Source organism: Hetaerina americana, unplaced genomic scaffold, assembly GCF_022747635.1.
Source record: "Hetaerina americana unplaced genomic scaffold, ioHetAmer1.1.p SCAF_41, whole genome shotgun sequence".
Lineage (NCBI taxonomy): Eukaryota > Metazoa > Arthropoda > Insecta > Odonata > Calopterygidae > Hetaerina > Hetaerina americana.
The window spans coordinates 2,232,501-2,254,760 of NW_027286997.1; the positions used below are offsets into that span (position 1 = coordinate 2,232,501).

Consider the following 22,260-nt stretch of genomic DNA (forward strand, 5'->3'; position numbering starts at 1 on the left):
CTCGGACCTACTTCATGTGATCACCAGACACGTTGCGTTAACTGTATCCCTTCACTGCAGAGGGGAAAGCCTAAGAACCCAAGGACTAAGTCCTTTATTTATTTATGTACCCTGCAAGGCAACGCTAAGGAGTGTGGCAGAGGGTGAATATACACACCAGACTAATTTTTACCCGATCATGACCCTACCGCGGTCGGATAGTGTTCTTTTGATCCCTTATCGTTCAGGGAAAAATGATATCTTAAGAGACGCCCTTCCAATTTATGCAAGAGAATTAATCCATAATTTAACCTTCACTCCATTAAGTGATTCCCAGCCTAGCTCCTCTAATATTTTCGATACGCTTCTAAGTTTATCATAGCAACACTTCACGCGATCCAATTCGTTCATCAATCTGACTTCGTGAAGATCCCAATTTATAGGTAGGTACCTGCAGCATATTCTAAATAAAACCTAGCCAGCGAAAGATAACATTTCTCTTCCATCTTTTCACCACATTTACCAAGAACTCTTCTAATAAATCCTAATTTTTTGTTAGCTGGTCCACATATTCCCCCTAGTTTATCTTTCACCCAGGAGAGATCGTGAGCGAGGGCATTTAATCGCGTCTACACATTCCATTTCTGTGTTCCCGAGGCGTTCGGGAGGGCATTGCTTTTTTTCCAAGAAATCATCACTGCGCACTTTTTTAAGTTTAATTCTAATCGCCAAGTGTCGCATCAGCGTTGTATAGCACTAAGGTCATCTGATAGAGCTGCTGTGTCCTCAGAGCCACGGATATCACGGTAAACCGTCGTAAGCAAATACACATATCTTACTAGTGACTACGTGGCGAATGTTTTTAAGATAAAATAGGAATACAAGATGTCCGATAATACTCCCCAGGGGAAAAACTGGAAAAACTTCGGCTGCATTTGAGACAACTCCATCTATTACCACTCTTTGTACCCGACCATTCCAAAAGCCTTTACTCAATGTGATCATCCTCCCTCTTCTGGCTGAGGGCTTCTTTGCCTAGCATAACTTTTCTTCCTATGTCCAACTACTTCGAAGGAAGCTTGTCATCACTTTTTCAGAGCATTGGTTTCATTCTCCCGGAATACATATGCTTGCTTAATGTTAGAAGCCTTTGACAACCTCAGTTTTGTTTGCCCTCCAATGATGATGCGACAATATTTCCAGCGCCACGACTGCGCCAAGTTCCGCCTCACGGTGTGTTTAGCGGAGAAATCGGGGGACGCTGGGCGATGCTCTCGCCATTTCGTTTTTCGAAATCTGGAATTTTTAATCTGGGAAATCGGTGTCGGGGTAGCCGACCCAGCTGGTCAATTGGCGGGACGTGAGGGCCGTCGAGGAAGGCGCCCGGAGAGCGATTAAATGCCGAGGTCGCTTGTACTCGTGTCCAATAGCACCGGATCTTCCTCGAAAGATCAACGCAATTATGAAACGTCCTGGACATTCTTTTAAATCGCGATGGCGGGTTGTTTTTGGATAGGACGAAAAATTTGATGTGCACGTAAATTAATAGTAGATTTTAGTTAGTTAGTGAAAGATAGTCAACGCCAGAGTAATTATCCGGCTCTATCGTCGTAATAGCATTCGGGTAACTATCAAGTGGTAAGGTTTAAATGCAGGTACATTTATTGGGCTCGGCAATCAACGGTATTAATCGATAACTACTGATATGGCGATATCTTTAGTCCTTCCGCCCTTGGCTCACATCTTGGAGGTGGGGCAACCATTCCTGTGCTTTTTCATACATTGGTCTTCAATAGAATTCCCAATTCGGCTCCCTTGGTAATGGATGCCAGTTCAGCGTTCCCACCTGCCGATTAAGTCTCCGCCGAAGAAGTGATGCATTGTGAGATTGAATTCCTTCCGAAAATCGGCGGCTAACTTCAATTCAAGCCTTCATTTTGATTTCCCGAAGACTTTGCTGTCGACTGCTCGATCCATGCATCGCGTCTACGACATTAATTCCGGAGTTATGTTTTATGAACTGGGCAATGGGAGTCGTCCATTGGCATCGGCCCTTGAGCCCTTTAAGGCGAATTGCCGCCTTGTCCTTCGAGGTGAGCGTTGACCCTGCCACGGCTCGCGTGGTGTCGGTGGGCACACACACACATCCACAAAACAAGTCGCTCCTTCCACTTCTTCGGTCAAGGGATGGGAATCATTTCAGAATAGGAGACTGCTTTCTTCCTCCCCACGCCCACAGATATCACTGCACCATATTCAATGCTACTTTGCAAGCTTTGTTGCTGTTCGAATATTACCACAGTAAGGCCTTAGTTCACTTTGAATTCCCTTCCCGTGATACTTGGAATCTTGCCTACACAATACGCCGCAAGGGCGTGTGGCGGGGGGTGTTGGCGTCGCCAGCCATGCATGCACAATCCCAAAAATGCCACCTCTACAGAAATATTAGTTTGATCACGCAACTGATAAATTTTAATCGCACGAGAGAAAGTACTGACATGCAATTACATTCATTAACAGGATACGTGTATCCAAATAATGCCGCAGAACTATTAAAAAGATGGGTAGATTCAATGAAACTTAACATGCAGGATGTCGACGAATACATACAAGTCCTATCTAATTATCTCCTACGCGATTGCTGTATTATCTATTTTGTTCTGTAATATTACGAGGAAAAACGATAATATAAATCCATACGTTCTATTATCTATCCCCCCGTTTTTACTAACGTGATCTGATCTACCATAATAAGTGGGGGCCTGTAATATGTCTACTTAACAACCTCAGATAAGTAACCTGGCTCAAATTTACGCAGTAAATTTAACATGTGTTGGAGCCTACGGTCAACTAGTGGGTCCGATCCTTATTCTTCCAGTAGTGTCGTGGCACTGCTACGTTGCTCATAACAACTTTTCACAAACCTATCCGCTCTACATAGCACTCGATCTATGTAGTTCCAAAATGAAGCCTACTTCACGAGGATCACACCATACACTTGCAGTCCATAATCACGGTGGTCCATAATCTTAGTCTTCGCACAATGCCTCTCGTTACGGTTCCAAAACGCTTCGATTTATTAATTAGGCTTTCGAATGTTTTCTGCTGATGAACTTATGTATTAAGGAAGATTTTCTAATCTATGAGCACGCCCTCCCGACACAATCGGTATGATACTATTATTACACAGACGGAAAAGGCGTATTCCAAGAGGGACACAAAGTCCAATGACTGCAAAAACCGGTTGGATACCGTCTCTCCGGATTGGATGTTATTTGCGAGGTGATTCCTGCGTGGCAACTTTTTGCGGAACAGATCGGGCTGAAGAGGAGCATTGCGATGGCCGGAGAGGTGAGTCTTGATGCACCCGACGAGGCAGCAAGGTCACCCAGGGCGGCTCTCGGAGCAAAGAGCGGGCCGCGGTTCGCTGACCTCCCCGCGCAGCCTCCCTGGTGATGTGGGGGGGGGGGCTGTCGTTGAACTCATCTTCCGATGGGCGTGATTCATTCATGCACTTGTCCCGTCAAAATGGCCTTCCTCTGTAGCGTGCGAGGTGCGACATTCGGCATCTATGGGCATACGCATTTCAAACGCAACTTCGCGTCTGGCGACATCAAGCTGATAACGGGTAATCTTGACGCATTCTCCCAATGTCGACACATTTCGGCGCCGAGGCACCACTGCGAGTATTATATATATATATATATATATATATATATATATATATATATATATATATATATATATATATATATTCATTGACATAGAAATAGATATAAGGAAAAGGGATAGGAACACATATAATGGACGAACACAGTAGAGGTAGGGAAGGCGGAATTAGGCAAATCACGAGTGTAAAAATATTTCCTAGACAGGGACTTGAACACTGAATGTGTATTAGGTCAATGTGGCTCGTCTCTTCTTCTGGCTATGCGTGCCACGAAACGCACTTTCTTATCCTTTATGATGTTGTATGATTTTAAACTACTATCTTTTCCTCTTGTGTGTTGTCTTTATCTCCTTTGGTGGGTGAAAAAGCTCCCTAACGCCATCTCTTGGCCAAAGAATCGCGGCACTTGGTTGCATAAAGCATCGCAGATCTCAGTTTAAATTACGATTCCTGGATAGCTCTAGTGGCTGAGAGCATCCGCCCGGCAAGTGGAAAGATCCGGAGTTAAAATCCCGGTCTAGGAAATATTTTTACACTCGTGATTTGCCGTATTCCGCCATCCCCACCTCTACTATGTTCGTCCTTTGTGTGTTCCTATCCCTTTTCCTTATTTCCATTTAAATGAGTATTTGTTCGCCGTTTGGCTGGATTTGTGTTTGAATGTGTGTGTGTGTGTGTATGTATATATATATATATATATATATATATATATATATATATATATATATATATATTTCGCCGTATAGGGCTTAGTACTGGGCGAACTCTACCATCACCTACTAAACCGACCTTCGGGTTGATGACTTTGTTTATATATATATATATATATATATAATGTGTATATAATGTACATATATATATATACATTGATGACGTGTTTGAATGTACATGCGTGTGCGTGTGTAAATGTGTGCTTGTGTGAATAGGTGTTGTCTCCCAACTGGCCGATAAGTAGCTCACGGAGGAGATTCGCAATCTTTGTCGCGTCGTGTGCATACAATCGATGATTTCCTGCATTCCGATGGCACAAGAATAAGCTGATAATAACTTCGAACGCAGAAAAGAAGATCATCACAATTCGCGAGCAAGTCACCGCTAGAAAGAGCAGTTCCTCAGATTCACAGGTGGGGCGGAGATTGTAAGCGGGAATGAAGAGTCGGCGAAGCCAAGATGAAGACAGGAAAACCCCAAGAGGAACACGTTCTTGCATCGGGAGAGGTTATTTCTCATTGATATCTTTCGTAGTTGTGCGCGTGGTCCAAACTAGGAGTCCAGCTATTAGGTATTACAATGGACTAGAGTCGTCTCACCATGGTGTTACTAGATATTCTTTCAATAGTTCTATCTTAATTATGGTTCATGTTCGCGTGGGAACCAAGACAGTTGTTATAGCATTATTGTCATTTCAAGGCACGTGGTAGTCCAGGGGTTAGGGGTTGTTGGGCCAATGACCGAAGGGCCCCTGGTTCGGTTCCGGGACGCGCCTCTCTGGGCATCTTCAGCTTCATCCGGGCAATGTGATTTTTTGGGTACCAGCTCTCTCTCCTGGGAAACCACAGGGTGGCGCAGGGAAAGTGACTGGCCCGACTTATTGCCATGATGCTGGTGCTGAATTTCGAACGCCGCATAAGGCTTGTTCCATTGGGCGAGCCCAACCCTAACCTGTGGAGCCGACATTCGGGTTGATGACCGAAATTTTGTGATATTGTCGTCTCCCCGATTCGGTCTAAGAGGACTCAATGAGAGGGAGTGCTCTACGGAGGTGCACTATTATCTGGATGTAGAATTTCCTTGCCTGTACCTATGGCGAAGTCTCATGCAGGGAAATTGGGATAATTAGACTACCGGTATGGGAGGGTGACAAATATAAGGAGAAGTATAAATTTCCGTTGGTCCCCTTCAGGGAAGCCCGTCGATTTTTATGGTCGGCGCATAAGGGTCTAGATTATAATTAAAATGAAGCATTAGAGCAGCTAGGCTGGGAATCACTCCCGGAGGGAAGGTTGAATTGCAAAATGAGCCTCTTGCATGCATTGGAAGGATGTCTCTTTAGCAGTAATGTTGAAAATGTGTTATTACCACCATCGTACCACGGTAGGAGAGATCAAGTTAATTAAATTAAGAGATCAAGTGTAAAACAGCCATGTGTGATTTCGCACGTGGTAAAGAGCTTAATACTGGGTGAACTCTACAATCACCAATCAAACCGATCTTTGGGTTGATTATTGTGTTTATGGTTTATATACATATATATATATATATATGTATATATATATATATATATATATATACATACAAAATATATATACATACATATAATATACAACCGAATATACATATATAATATTATTATTATTACCAAATAATAAATATTTTGTGACTCCTAACAAAAGACTAAATCGAGCATCCTACTCTATATCAGGTCCCTCTTCATCTCTGAGTACTTTCTTCCTGCCTTCATCCCGTCCAACATCCCCACCCTGTTCCTTCCCTTTCCTCGTTTGCTTAACATTCTCCTCCCTTTTACAGTCTTCAACATCCCGCTGCCGGTCAACACCCCCTTCAGCCACTTTTCCTGCCTCCATAGGATTTCTCCCAACAAACCCCTCTCTTCGCCCACCATACCAAGTACTTCCTCATTTGTTTTCTTCTCATTCCATTTCACCTTTTCCATTCTTCTCCACACCCACATTTCAAAAGCCTCCAGTCTACATCTATCCTCCTGCTTCAATGACCACGTTTCCGCGCCGTGCAATGCTACGCTCCATATCAAAGTTTTTACGAGTCTTTTCTTAACATCCTTACCCAACGTCGCCGTCATCAACTTCCTCCTCCTTGTGAAAGCCTCTTTGCCTAGCGCAATTCTTCTCCTCACGTCCCTACTACTTTGACCGTGTTTGTCCAAAACATTTCCGAGATACGTAAACTGTTCTACCTGCTCTAGTTTTTGCTCTCATATTTTAATGTTAAGCTTGGCCTTTTTCTTTCTAGAAAATCGCATAACCTTTGTTTTATTAATGTTGATTCTTATCCGATACCTGTCGCACTGAATTTCCAATTCACTTAGCAATTCTTGCTACCCCTTGGCTGACTGACAAAGTAAAGCTTGGTCATCAGCAAACCTAACTGATTTTACGAATCCCCCGCCTGCCTCCAGTTCTTCCCATGCCTCTTTAATCATTTCCTCTACATACAAGTTGAACAGCGACAGTGATAATGGGCAGCCCTGCCTTAAAGATATTCCTAACACTGCCCATCCAGTCTCCCCGTTCTCCACTCGCACCTGAGCAGTCTGAGACATGTACAGGTTGTGGATTAGGCTCCTGTCCCTCCAACCTATTTCTATTTCTTCAATGTACTCGTTAGGTTTCCCTAATTCACTCAATCAAATACTTTTTCGAAATCTACGAAACAGGCAAATAACTCCTGGTTGCATTCTATATTCCTCTCGATTAGTAATCTCATTACTGCAATGGCATCACGTGTACCTCTCCCCTTCCTAAACCCAAACTGATCATCCCCTGAGTAAACATTTGCCCTACTCTTTATCCTTTTGTTTATGATACTGAGAAAAACTTTAGCTGCGTGGGATATTAAACTTATCGTCCTGTAGTCCTCACATGATGTAGCCTTTACCTTTTTCGGAATAGGAACTAATACTGATTTCACAAAGTCTTCCGGCCAGATTCCCTCCTCATAGATACTGCGAGTCAGCCCGTATTGCCTCTTCCGCCCTCATTTTCCTAAGCATTTTAATAGTTCCGCACGAATGTTATCCACCCCCACGACCTTATTTAGCTTCATCTCCCTTAATGCCCTTTCTATCTCATTGTCTAGTATGCCTGGACCTAAGCTATCTTCCTCTACGTCATGCTCCTTTTCTATGTCTAACTTTGTTGGTCTAAGTTCTTTACTATACAGTTGTTCCATATATTCCTTCCATATCTCTTGGATCTTTTCTGTGTCAACCATTATCTTACCCGCCTTATCTCTAACTGTTAGCATAGATCTCCCTTTCTTACTTCCCGATAAAGATTTAACTTTGCTGTACAGCGCACCACTTTCCATTGGGTAAAGTCACTTTCACTCCAAGATTGAAATTGTTCTTCGAACGACGAAGACCATATATCCGTTGAAACGCGAAAATATAAAACCTTTTTCTTTGTTCAAGTTTTTATAGTGTTTTTAATGCGTTAATATATTCGGGAGTAAAGCCTATAATTGGGAGCCATTGAATTCGCGGCGATTGAACGTAACGAAAGGAGTGAAATAGAGGTGGTACTGATTACTTGGTTATGGATGACTTTACTGATGAGATAATAATGCGACCCGCAGCATGTACCAGTTGCACTGATGTTACTTACCCTGAAGGATTACTGGCCGGCAGGGTAGACGCAACCGCAAGGGGAAGGTGAATCAACTCCCCCAATAACTAACAATGGCAATCTCGGTGGCACGGATGATTCGCGATCGGAGAGGCTGAATCCAAGAGACGCAAAAGTTCTGCGTTATCATTACTTTTCTCCACGAGGAGGAGTCGGGAAACAAAATAGTTCTGACTCCGGGGTGATTCGTTGGGACAGGCTGTGGTGCAGTTTGCAGGCACGCGGTCCCCTATAGATGGGTACCGGAAGCAATGTTCTCCCTACTGCAAGAATGCATTTTCCGTCACGAATGAACAGAATAACAGCCGGGGTCCTCCTTGAAGCTCAAAAACTCGTTACCGAAGGCGTAAACCCATGCTATCTAATCCGTCAAAAAGTTCTTAAATATTAATGATCAAAGGGACTGGCTCGAGGATTCGCCACGGGCCACAAAACCCTAGTGGCGGCTGCAAGGTTAGCGCGTAGATGAAGGTGGCATTAAAATAACAAATTCGCTGAAATGCGCATTAATCGATATTACCTCGTCTTGGAGGAACACTTTCCCTACGCCACCGCGGTGACTTGACAGATGATAAATAAGGGTTGCGATGTCCCTTAGGGATTATTATCCCCCCCCCCCCTAAGGGCCGGGCGTCGAGTTGACTCCCGGCATTAGGAAAATCCTTCGCTACTCCAATCTATCCTTGGGCGTGGGAATTTCCATAGATTTAATTGATCGCAAACTTCCGCAACATGTGAATCCGGTGTAATCCATTCACAGGAACGCGATGATCGCCGAAACCCGAGAGCGGGAAAAGGCGATGCTCTTCCAGGACATTCCGCCGCGGGAAAAGTGGAGAAGAAAGTTGATGACCTCATCTGAGGTCGACGACGGGGTGAGATGCTTTCACCGGCGGATAGATCACCCGCGGAGTGGCGCGCGCGCGTACCGCGGAGAAGGGCAGAGCGAATGACGACGACCGCGGGATGGGCGTACGCCGGCCCTCGGTCGAAACGACCCAGCGCAAGCACCTCTCGTCGCGTGGCCCGCTTGGGAATTCGCCGAGCGAAGGCCCTAGAGTGAACCGCGGAAGCACCACGCCGAAGGTGCTCGCCCAGGGTTCCACGGGAATGAGGACTTGGGATTGGTGAACAGACGGAAAGAGAAGTCACCCGCTAGCAAACAAGGAGATAGCATGCAGGACTTAAAACACGTCAAAAGGAGATGACGCTACTTATAGAATTCGATCAGAAGGAATAATTTTGACGCCAAATTACATTTATTTATTTACGTACCCTGCAAGTCACCGCCAGGGTGTGTGACAGTGGGTAAATATACATCATACTAATTTTTACCCGAACATGACCCTACTGCGGTCGAACAATGTTATTATGATCCCCTATAGTTCGTGGAAAAAATGGCAGCTTCAATCTATCTTTTCTACACTTAATCTCTCTAATCTTATAGCCTTGACATCTCCTACCCTAGCACGATGGGGTAATATTACATTTTCAACATCATTGCTAAAGAGACGTCTTTCCAATTTATACAAGAGATTTAGTCTGTAATTTAACCTTCGCTTCATAAAGTGATTCCCGGCCTAGATGGTCTAATATTTTGGATACGCTTTATCAGTTTATCATAACAACGTTTTACAAATCTAGCTCCTATCCACGCTGCACGCGATTCAAATCGGCAATTAATCCAACTTCGTGAGGATCCCATATTTGTACTTGCAGCATATTCTAAATGAGGCCTAATCAACGGCAGATAACATTTTTCTTTGACAATGTCATCACATTAATCAGTACACTTCTAATAAATCCTCATTTTTTGTTAGCATATCCACATATTACCCGTATGTGTTTCACCCCGGAGAATATCTTGAGTGTGAGGGTAACGCCTAGGTATTTAATTGAGTCTACGCATTCCATTTCAGAGTACCCAATGTAATAGGCGTTCGGGTGGGAATCGCTCTTTTTCCAAAAATTTATGACTAAGCATTTTTTAAGTTTAATTCTAATTGCTGCTGTTCCCCTAGGATTACGGATATCACGGTAAACCAGTGCATCGTCGGCAAATAAACGTATCTTACTAGTGACGACGGATGACGTAAAGTAAGAATAAAAGAGGTCCGATGACACTTCCCTGGGGAACATCTGAAAAGGAATTGGAATGGGAGACACTAAGAGAGAATAACGGTCGATCTACGACGAGGGTGTCAATTCATCGGGAATCGTGCAAGGGGCGAAAAACCACGCACAATACAACAATAGGAAACGTAGGAGCCACATACGACATTCCGGTCTCAGTGGCGGTGAGATGAAGGCCTCGTCTTACGACCCAAAGATTGTGAGTTCGATTTTCGCCACGGTAGGTTCATCCCCACCTATCGGTTGGGTATTTATAATTGTGTCCCTTATTCTCATTGATTAACAGTCACGTTTAAAAGACAAAAAGTGCTGTTTTCGCACGAATGCTGAATATGTGAATAATAAATTTTATTCTTCACGTTCGTCTTGTATGCGCAGACAGATATATTTTCAGCTTGGATGCCGAAGGACATTAATTATAAACTTTTTATATTATTTAGATTCCCAAATACTTTAGCGTTTACATTATTGGCAAACATCCCCGTAACGTTTAATTTTGTTGTTCCGCGCCGGTTTGTAATCACCCCCTATCCCACACAAACACACCCGGGCGGTGACCTTCAGTACATATGTCATGCAGAAGTAGACGAGCAGTAAAAATGAGAGAAGAAGAAGCAAAACTGCTTTGATTTAGTGCCGAAAATATTATCTCGACTGCCCGCACTTAGTAGTCTGCATGGAGAATGGACGGCGCCGTGCATTTAATCGCCTGGTGCCACCCGGAAAGCCACATACTCCAAACATAAACCACCGAATTACGGTAAAACAATGGTGGCTATGCTAATCTTAGCGAAAGTTGCACTTCCTCCATCGCTGCAGAGCAGAAACTGCGCACAGGACTCGTGTTGTGCATTCCCTGAGAAAGAGTGTACGTCAGTGACGCCTCCCGCCTGGCTGAAGACAAGGAACCGTTACTTTGGAGTATTCTCGACTGACGAAGTGCCAACATGCTGATCGAGCAGTTGCCGGACCCAATCGGGGCGTAAAACTGTGTCTTAGTTGCACTCCTGAAAACATGCAAGCCAGGGATGCTGCTGTCACACTTGTCTGTGTCTTAGTGAATCATTTTCTATGTGATTTGAACCGAGACGTTTCAGCCAGAGGAAAGTCAATTTCTAGTTGGTACTAAGTGCTTATTTACAATTAAGTTAAGTGCCTACGATGACGCCATAAATTAAATGTTTAAATGGCATAACAAACGAAAGGGGATGAAAATATCAAGAGGAAAATAGTAGCTTACAACGAAAGAATAACTTTCACCACACAATGGACGCCAATCTTAAAAACCTGAGCCCCAACACAAGATGAAATCTAGACCTCTCTTGATCAAACGCGTCGAAGAGTGGTCCGTTCATCAAGGGTACAGTATTAATTCCATGCACCGAAGGTGATCGCTAGAAAATTACCACGTCTTGAAGGGAAAATCGCAATCGATTGGAGTCACCCCCAAGTTATACATTTCGCGTTAATTCTTTGAAAAAAGATACATTTTTAAACTAAAATACTTTTGAGCGAAAGCACGGTTCATTTTTTTTGATAATTTCGTCTCACCGGAATATCTAACATATTTCTGTTTTTCGGCCTCACTTCCGTTCACACTTAAACCACGCAATGACGGACATCAATTCGACATCCTCACCGCTACACATATTTCGTGTTTACATAAAAGAAAAAATTTCACGCTCCATTACAATCGTTGAACCGTTTCCAACTGTTATGATTTGGAATTGCATACTTTGTATTTACATCAAATTTCATCAGACTATATGCAAATATTTTTTAAAACAAGTTTTCTTATTTGTTTTTTCTGCCTACTTCCCGCCTCATTCGAGATAACGGTCTCTTGGCTCCTTCCAAGAAGTCCGTCTTCCTCTCGCGCGGCCCTCACACGAACGTCCTTCCTCTCAAGACCCGCACCCGCCGTGAGCAGATCTCCCCCCATCTTAACCGGGTTTCCTTCATACACAATTCGCCGTTACAACATTTCACTTTCAACGATTACCCTGAATGTCATTTCCTCTGTTTAAAACCGATCATAAGATCCCACGGTGCCGTTGTCCGTGAGAGATTATCAAGATGGACAAGTGTGTGTGAACATACTATAAAACTTTCGGATTCGCTGAGCGTGAAACATGGTTGAAAGTGTGTGTTGCCACATACACCATAGTCGGACGACTCCGACGCCCGGGGGCGGAATGTGAGAGAGCGCATTCTTCAGGCGCCAACACCCGAAGGGGCAGAGATACCTGCCGGGGCGCGTTGAAACAGCCAACCACCCCCCGGGACACACCGCTCCCTCTTCCTTCGCTCTCTCGGCCGTCCCGAGGGAGAGAGACGGACGGCGGCGCGTCTTCTTCCTCCAACGGCTCCCGGAATGCCCCACAGGCAGCGAGACTGGTCCGAAAAGGAGGGGGAAGAGGTCAATCGCCGGCCCTCGGAGATAGGGGCGTCGCGGGGAAGGAGCCCCCGTCTGAGGCGGGCGGTATCGCACGGCGCCGCACTCCCTCCCTCCATGCCGCGGGCGCACGTGCGAGGGCAAACCGGGGGAGTCAAACACGGGGAACGAGTACGTCACGCCTTATCGTTTCCTCGAATTACTAAAAAGGAGACACGTGTGCCAATAGGAACGAGGCGTGCACCCAGTCACGGTATTTCGAAACGTCGATTCGGAGGAGATCACGAGCAAATGGCAGCGACGCGAGGACGCCGGGTGCTTGTATTCCTCACCTTGGGTCGGACGACGAGGGCCGCGGGTCCCGGCGAAGGGGCCCTCCTCCTCCCGGAGATGGCGGCGACTCCCGTCGACGGCCGCCGGAGGAGCATTCAGGGCGACGCGGGGCGATTAGGGAGCGCCGACCTTGGGCGAGGAATTCCCGAGAACGGCACGAAGAAATGATAATCCCGAGGGTGGAAGGGAACCCCGGGGGTGGAAGCGGCCCCCGTGACTTACGAGGGGCGGGAATCACTCTGGGGAAACACGCACAAACAATCACGCACACACTCACTCACACGCGCGGGACGATGCGGGCCGAGCGCGTGCGCCGATTCCGGTGCCCCACGTCCTTAGCCACTTCGATCCAAAACGGCCGCTGCTTACGCTCCGGCGGTCGAGCGACAACTAGCTGGGGGCGCTCGCTCGCATGAACCGCTCTCGCCCCCTCCCCTCCCTTCCCCCCTCCCGAGAAACGAGAAGAGCCACGGAGGGAGGGAGGGAGGGAGAGGATGGACGACGCTTTCTTCTTGCGGTCGAGGGCGGAGGAGGCAGCGGGGAGAGGCCAGGTAGTCGAGAGGGCCGGCCAGGCGCCATCGGGGGTCATCAGCCATTCATTCCAGGACGCGGCCCAAACTAGCGAAAGTAGCCGCGATAGTGAGCACCATTTTCTTCCGCTTGTTCTTTTCTTTCTTGCTGCGAGTGCAAACCTTTAACAGCAAGCCTGTTCGCGGACGGTGACATTATCCGTAGGCACGAGTTGACGCCCGTTTCTTTCCCATGGTTGTTAACACGCATTCGTTATAGCTAGCGCGATCCGTCGGTTTGATTTTTCCTCATCTCTCGCTCGGCAGAAGATACGCGCTGCGGCTGCAAGTGGGCGTTCCACCTCCCCTCCGCTCGCCGCGTGTTGCCAAATCTACTCTCCACGGGCAATCCGAGCGAACGGAGCACAGAAGTGCGCGCGCTTCCTCACGGCTCGGCACCTGTTTCCTTACGGTTCGAGCTTCACGGTTACGTCGACGTCACGCCTCTAAGGAAATCCCCATAATTCCGGGAGCTTGCGTCGTTTCAAATCCCCATACTAGTACTTTCACATATTTGAATAGCAATCTAAACTGTAAAATATATGCAGATACATTGGACTCCAAAATGGATAAGTGGCTAAATTCAAAGAAATGATGGAGACAGTAACTTCCAACGAAGTCATCCGCTAAACATGCATAACAATTTAACTATTTCAGAGTGTAAAAATCATTCGCCTCGACCGGGATTCGATCCCGGACCCCTCGATGCCCGGTCGAGTGCTTTAACCAGTTAATCCAGAGAGGGGAACTGAAACATCTCGCATCGAACAACATCAGAGGACGCTGGTGGCTGAACTGGCCAAAGCACTCGGCCGGACATCCGAATCCCTCTCCGGGCGAATCATTTTTTTCCCCTCTGAAATTGTTGCCTTTTTCGAAGATTTTTAGGCTCCATCAATATAATCAATCCGCAGCGTGTATCATTGTTTCAAAAGTGTGTTCGGACACTTACTTCTCTGAGGCATACGAGGTGTGTGCAAAAGGTAAGGTGACTTCATGTTTTCATGAAAACATATTACCTTGTTATTCAATACTCGAGTTGTCCCCTTCAAAGTAATCCCCCACAGATATAACAACACACTTGTTCCAACGCTTTTTACAAGACTCGAAGCAATTCTGATGAGCACTCTTTGGTATAGCCTTGAGCTCTTCCAGCAATGCAGTCTTTATCTCCTCAATCGTTTCAAATCTCCATCCTTTCATAGGCCTCTTCAGTTTTGGGAGCAGGAAGAAGTTGCAGGGGGCCAAATCCGGTGAATATGGTGGCTGAGGCTTGATTGCTGTGTTGTTTTTGGGCAAAAAATCTCTCGCGAGCAACGATGAGTGAGCAGGTGCTTTATCGTACTGCATAAGCCATGAATTGTTTTTTTACAATTCCGGAAGTTTTTTCTCATTAATTCTCGCAAACGGCGCATATCATCAAGGTAATTCTCCTTAGTGACCACACGACCTTGCGGTAAGAACCAGTGATGCCCTACACCACGATAATCGAAGAAAAAAGTGAACAAACTTTGGCATTTGATCGAACGTGGCATGCTTTTTTCGGTCTTGGTTCTCCTGGGTCCTTCCATTGGGACGGTTGGGCTTTAATTGCGGCGTCATAGCTATACAATAATGATTCTTCGCCAGTTATGATCCTTTTGAGCAAATCAGGACAATCAATGACGTCATTCAAAAGCTCCTGAGTGACGCTCATTCGATGGTTCTTCTGGTCAAAATGAAGCAGTTTCAGAACGAGCTCCGATGACATACGTCTCATACCTAAAACATCCGAAAAATTGCATGGCACGAGCCAACCGATATGCCAACACCCTCGACAACTTCTCCAATGGTGATTCGACGATTGGCCAATGCTAATTTCTTCACCGCTTCAACGTTTCCATCAGTTGTTGACGAGCTGGGGCGTCCAGAGCGAGGTTCGTCATTGGCACCTTCTCGGCCATCTTGGAAGAGCTTGTACAACTTATAAACTTTTTTTTTACTCAGAGCAGACTGACCGTATTCCACTGTCAACACGTCAAGTGTTTTGGAGCACTTAATTCTATATTTTTGCACAAAATTTGATACAAATTCATCGATCCATTTTTTTCATAGCAGAAAATCACCGAGCACACCTAAACGCGTCCAACATTTTTATCTGTCAAAAACAAACTAAATACGCTATATTGTTGGAACTGTACATAAATATATGAGAATTGTGTAAAAATGTAGCAAAATAAAAAAATCGAATGTATGTTGCCCGCGAAATTTGAAAAGTCACCTTACGTTTTGAACACACTTCGTATGTTAAAATATATAAGTTGAAAATAGATATGTAATTAACTAAATAATATTGAAACGTTCGTCGTTGACTCATTCCAACGATTAGCTAACTTGGAATCTCGCAGAGTACGTACTTGTCAATGCCGAGCGATTGTGAATAGACCATAGGAATGCCTGACGAGGGCCTCATGCGATCTATGGGGAAAGACGAGCGATGCATTCTTCATATCAAAACGGAAATATAGCGATCGACGTCGCCCGATAATATGCTTATTCTCCTGGTGTCTATTTGTGCCACATTTCGGTGAGCATAGGGGACATCGTCAGAGAGCTGAAATTTCTTATAAAATCAATAATCGATTTTCATCATCATCAAATCTTACAGCGGAAAACGATCTTTCTCTGGGTAATTCATCATTTGACGCAGGGCAATCCCAGGACCGTCAAAACATTATTTGTAATTGCCCTTTATGTGTATCTTTTAAAAGTCTCATGTAAAAAAGTTGTTGTCTCTGCTCCACGTTTCCTCAAAGAGAGAGGAGTGTGTGTGTACCACTAGGGAACGAAAAAAAACCGATATACGCCAAAAAGAAAGGAAACTCGAACGATTCCACTGAAAACGTGAGAGCTTCTTTGTAATGAATATATTTATGGACACTATAGAGAATATGAGTCCTGGCAGCTAAGGGACTCGGCCCAATCGATCGTGTGTTGTGCCCGGCAGCGGAAGAGGGCTTCCGTGGTCGTCACCTCACGAAACCCTTGCAGGGGAAAACCGAAAGTAGGAGGACAGAAGACGGAGAAGGAGACAAAATTAGCTAGAATAGGAACTTGGAATGTTAGGACAATTATAAGGTTAGTAAATTAGAGAATATGAAGTGAAAGATTGAAAGAGGAAAAATAAATATTTTAGGTCTATGCAAGGTAATTTGGAAGGATAGCGGGTATTACTACAGAGATAATTATAGAATAATACAGCGGAGGGGAAGAGAGCCAACGAGGGTTTACCATAATATTGAATAAAGAAGTAGAAAGAAGCATAGTCTAAATAGAACAAGCAACGGATAGAATGTTACTAATAGAGGTAAAAGTAGAACTGACGAACTTGGTATTTTTCAGGTATACATGCGACCGAACAACCATGAGGAGAAGTAGGTTGATAGGACATACGATCAGTTAGAGGACATAATCGCGTGTATTCCTGCAGGGAAACATTTGATAGGGATGGGGGATTGGATAGCAACGGTAGGTGAAGGAGATGGTGAAAAGGGGAGGGAGTACGGTTTAGGCACGAGGAATGACCGCGGGGAAAGATGAATTGGGTTCCACTGGAGTCAGGGGTTAGTCATCACCAAAACATCATAAAAGGAGTAGGTATACATGGAAAATCCGAGGTGACTCAGATAAGTAATATAATTATATTCTTGTTAGGCACAGGTTAAGGAACAGTGTGATTATTTCCCACAGCTTCCTGGGAGCTGATGCTAACTCTAACCTCATTTAGTTATGATGAAGTGTATCGTTGTTCAAAAACATAAGGAAGGGGTGGCGGGTTGGGAAATGGATGGTAGAAGCATTAAATGGATTGAAAAGGAGGGAGTATCAGCAAGCAATAGAGAAAACCATGGAGGACGGCAAAGAGCTGAGTACTAGTACAATTACTATCGGAGAAAAATGGGAAAGTATCTAGAAAGGGTTAACGAAAGCCGCAAATTAAACTATTGGACCGGCAATGCGAAAAGGACTAGAAAACCATTGATCACGGATAAGATAATAACAAAGATGGATGAGAGGAAAAATGGAAGAATGTAAACAAAGAGCTGGGAAAACAGAAGTACAAAGAGTTAAACAATAAACTGAGGTGGGCAAAAAATTAAGCAAAAGAGGCATGGTGGAAAACTCAGTGTGAGAATATGGAAAGTTTGCATAGGTAGGGTGAAATTGATGCCCTCTACAGCAAAGTTAGATCTTTATCAAGAAGTAAGAAGGGAAGATCTATGCTAAGAGTTAGAGATAAGGCGGGTAAGATAATAGTTGATGAAGGAAAGACCCAAAACAGATGTAAGGAATATATAGAAGAACTATAAACTAAAGAACATAGACCAACAAGATTAGACATAGAAAAGGAATATGACGTAGAGGAAGATAGCTTAGGTCCAGGCATACTCGACGATGAGATACAAAGGGCATTAAGGGAGGTGAAGCTAAATAAGGCCGTGGGGATGGATAAACTCCTGCGGAACTACTAAAATGTTTAGTAATATGTGGGAGGAAGATGTTATATGGGCTGCTTCGTAGTATTTATGAAGAAGGAATCTGGCCGGAAGACTTTGCGAGATCAGTTTTAGTTCCCATTCCGAAAAAGGTAAAGGCTACCTCATGTGAGAACTACAGGTCAATAAGTTTGATATCCCACGCAGCTAAAGTTGTTCTAAGGATCGTGAACAAAAGGATAGAGAGTAGGGCAAATGATTACTTAGGGGATGATTAGTTTGGGTTTAGGAAGGGGAAAGTACGCGTGATGCCAATGCAGTAATGAGATTTCAAATCGAGAGGAATATAGAATACAATCAGGACAAAGTTGCCTGTTTCGTAGATTTCGAACAGTCGTTTGATAGAGTGGATTAGGGAAACCTAACGAGTACATTGAAGAAATAGATTGGAGGGACAGGAGCCTAAACCACAACCTGTCTCAGACTGCTCAGGTGCGAGTGAGGAACGGGCAGTCCGCATGGGCTGTATTAATCCATTGGCAATCCATTTAATGCTTCTCCGTTCCATTTTCTAACCCGCTGCCCCTGCCTTTTTTTTAAACGGACGCTACATTTCATAACAACTAAATTGTGGTCAGAGCCCGCATCCACTCCTGGGAAGCTCTGCGAATTTATCACACTGTTTCTAAACCTCTGTCTAAACAGAATATAATCTAGCTGATTCCTCTCTGAGTCACCTGGCAATTTCCGTGTGTACCTGCGTCTTTTGTGGTGTCTAAGCCAAGTGTTGGTGATGACTAACCCCTGCCTCCTGCAGAACTCAATTGCTTTCTCCCCGCGGTAATTCCTGTCTAAACCGTAGTCCCCTACCTCAACACAATCTCTTCCTTCGCCTAACGTCGCATTCCAATCCCCCATCACTATCAAATATTTTCCTGCAGCAACACACGTGATTACATCCTCTGATTGATATCGTATATCCTGTCGACTCGACATCTTGCTCCGTATGGTTGCTCGGTGGCATGTATACCTGAATAATAGCCATATATATATATATATATATATATATATATATATATATATATATATATATATATATATATATACATATATACATATATATATATTTATATTTATATATATTTATATATATTTATATATATTTATATATATATATAGGCCCCCGTACCCTGATTGTGAATTTCACACGCCGTCGGGCTTAGTACAGTGTGAACTCTTCCATCACGTACTAAACCGACGTTCCGGCTGATTACTGTGTTTAAGGTTATATATATAAAACCATAAACACATTAATCAACCCGAAGGTCGATTTGGTAGGTGATAGCAGAGTTCACCCAGTACTAAGCCCGACGGCGTGTGAAATTCACACATCAGGGTAGGGGGGCCAGTTCCTAGGTTATGGTTTCCCAGGAAGACGTGGTATCTGAAAAATCACATATCTTGGGTGGAGATGCAGGTGCCCAAAGTGCCTTACCCGGGAATCGAACCCGGGACCCTCCGGTTAGTAGTCAAACGCTCTACCCCCTACGCGATCATATATATATATATATATATATATATATATATATATATATATATATATATATATATATATAATGTATAACACTTAGCACTAGTGGACACAGACTAAAACACAGAAACACACAAAAAAGAGACTCACTATTTTTCGAATTTTCGTTGGTCGTGACCACCTTTATCAAGGAAGAGAGGGACAGAACTCTTCTTTATATATATATATATATATATATATATATATATATATATATATATATATATATGTGTGTGTGTGTGTGTGTGTGTGTGTGTGTGTGTGTGTGTGTGTGTAGTCGTCTCATGCATGATCTTCAGCTATATTTCGGTCTCTAAATATCTCCTTCCACGCTTTAGTGCATTTCACTCGGTGTATGACCGTCCCGAGTTTTTCAGCCTCGCTGCGCTAGACGGCCAGGGATTCACGTCGCAAGCACCAGCGACCTTGAATTGGCGCATGAAAGGAAGTAAGTAATTCATTTTCGTTTTGTTTCGTTGTTGCCTCTAGCAGAGAACTTTTTCATCTCTAAACTTTTTAATTTCCGCAATCTGGCTATGAATCGAATATTAAACTCATATATTATTCACGATCAGGCGAAAATAATGGATGAAATGCCTTAAACGCTCTCTCATTATTACTCTGCATACGTTTAAAAAAGTTGTTTGGGACAGAACATGGAAATAAATCCAAGTGCTTCGAATCGCATTGCGATTTGTACGCCTGCGCGATCATTTCCTCTCTCTGGGGGCGATGCTGGACGAAAAAGAAGACAAAATTGGACCATCTAGGCTGTGAATCATTCATAGAGCGAAGGTGAAATAACAGATTAAGTATCTCTCACAAATTGGAAGGATGTCTCGGCCTTCAGTGATGATGAAAATGTATTATTTCCCCCATCGTAGTAGGAGAGATCATGCCAATAAAATTAGGGAGATCAAGAGTAGAATGGATGACATTTTTTCCTGGAACGATAAGGGATCGGAATAATATTTTCCGATCGCGCCGATAGGGAAATGTATTTTGGGTCAAAATTACTCTGGTGCGTATTCACCACCTGCCACACACCCTGGCGGTGGCTTGCAGGGACCTAAAATTAAAAAGGGGGCGTCAACCGTGCGGGGGTTGAGGGGGCCAGATGTATACCGGATAGGCTCAAGCGGCTAGCATCATAGGCGCTATAACGCAATCAGAATGACACTGGACTATTTTGGTGAGGGTGATTGGCGCATTCATATTGGATGACTTAGAAAAATTAAAATATCTTTACGTACGATTTGAAACTCACACAAATGACGCCGAATATAATACATTTGTGATACATTATATTCAGTGTTCACGATATCACTACGCATCCAGGGGATTCGGCTATTTCTCCGTATTTTTTCCCCAAACGAGCAGTTTGAGTGCACCCAAGAGAGTTTAGAACAATTTATAGCCACGGAAAGTTGATGGCATTCATTCTTATTTTTCTGATTCATCATAAAGGTCACTTATGCTATCGTCCAATCTCGGAGGAATTCATTCCCAAGTTCGTCTTAGGTTCTCTTTGAATCTGACTCCAGTCTCAGCCTGCTCAGCCAAATAATGGAACAAAAACAAGGAACACTCATAACATATCCTGAAGCGACTTGTTTATTACTCCACTCAATGTGTGCTCTATCACTTGAGCAACAAATGATAAGGCAAAACTAATTGGGAATCAAAGCCATCATATCATTGACCTCAATTTCATGTAAAAACGTTCTTAAAAAGGAGAGAGGCACGTGACGTCAACCTGGGGATGGCGATCGCGGTGAAATTTCAAACTTTTGAGCAAATGTGAACACAAAAATAACCGTGGGATATTAAATGGGCTTATGGAAGAGTTTGCCGAACAAGATGCGTATACTGCAGTTAGCATTCGATCACTTAATTTTTCATCGCCTACAGAAGTGTGTGCGGGAGATTTGTATGATGTTTTCCCCTCGATCATTAACGAAGGAAATTGTGTCGTAAGCCGCGTCGGTGGGGTGGGGAGCCCGTCCACCCCAATGGCCGCTCGACCCCCGGGAGTCTGCGGCTGATCACCAGGCCGAGCGAAACTCTTCTCGAAAAAGGGAAAATCTGCGGCTGATCAAATGGCGGGCGAAGTGCGGAAGCCTCTCAACGGCTATTTGCGTGAGAAAGTGCTCGTGTTGAGACCGGAGCCAAGTGTAGAAACTCTTAGAATACTGTATATCCGACTAAGATAAGGCAAGGGGACACACGGTGCGGAATGGATGCATGTGACATGAGTGGAAATGAAAGTAGGAAGTGGGAGGGAGGGGTGGGGGAGAAAGAGAAACCTGGCGTAAGGCGATGTGGAAGCATGTCTCTGGAAGGCACGGTGGCTTGATGGATAAGAGACTAAAGTCCGTAGGGCCCGGATTCAATTTCAGCTGACGTCAAAGCATGACCCAAGGGTGTGTTGAGCATTGAAAAATTTATATTAATGTAGTACCCTGCAAGTCTACGCTAGGTTGTGTGGCAGGAGGTGAATAACCTTACCGCGGTCGGACAATGTTATTCTGATCCCCTTTCGTTTGTGGAAAAAATTGCATCTTAAATCTATCTGTTGTACACTTAAAATATATAATTTTATTGAAATTATGTCTCCTACCGCAGTACGATGGGGTCGTAACATATTTTTTACATATCGCTATTGAAGAGACGTCCTTCCAATTTTTACGAGAGTTTCTATCTGTAATTTAATCTTCGCTCTATTGAGTGATTCCCAGCCTAGCTCCTCTA

At 44.2% G+C, this 22,260-nt stretch overlaps 1 protein-coding gene across 3 annotated transcripts in view; it reads right to left on the bottom strand.

The window, feature by feature from the left end:
- Positions 1 to 22,260, bottom strand: part of Pgant9 (polypeptide N-acetylgalactosaminyltransferase 9) — a 316,894-nt gene that overhangs the window by 281,079 nt on the left and 13,555 nt on the right. For 2 of the 3 annotated variants that reach the window (XM_071591078.1, XM_071591080.1), the window contains exon 1: positions 12,895 to 13,253. The exons of the other annotated variant lie outside the window; for it this stretch is intronic. The gene's annotated coding sequence lies outside the window, so the exon portion shown is untranslated. Of the gene's footprint in view, positions 1 to 12,894; positions 13,254 to 22,260 lie in introns of those variants that run through there. 3 annotated transcript variants of the gene reach the window in all.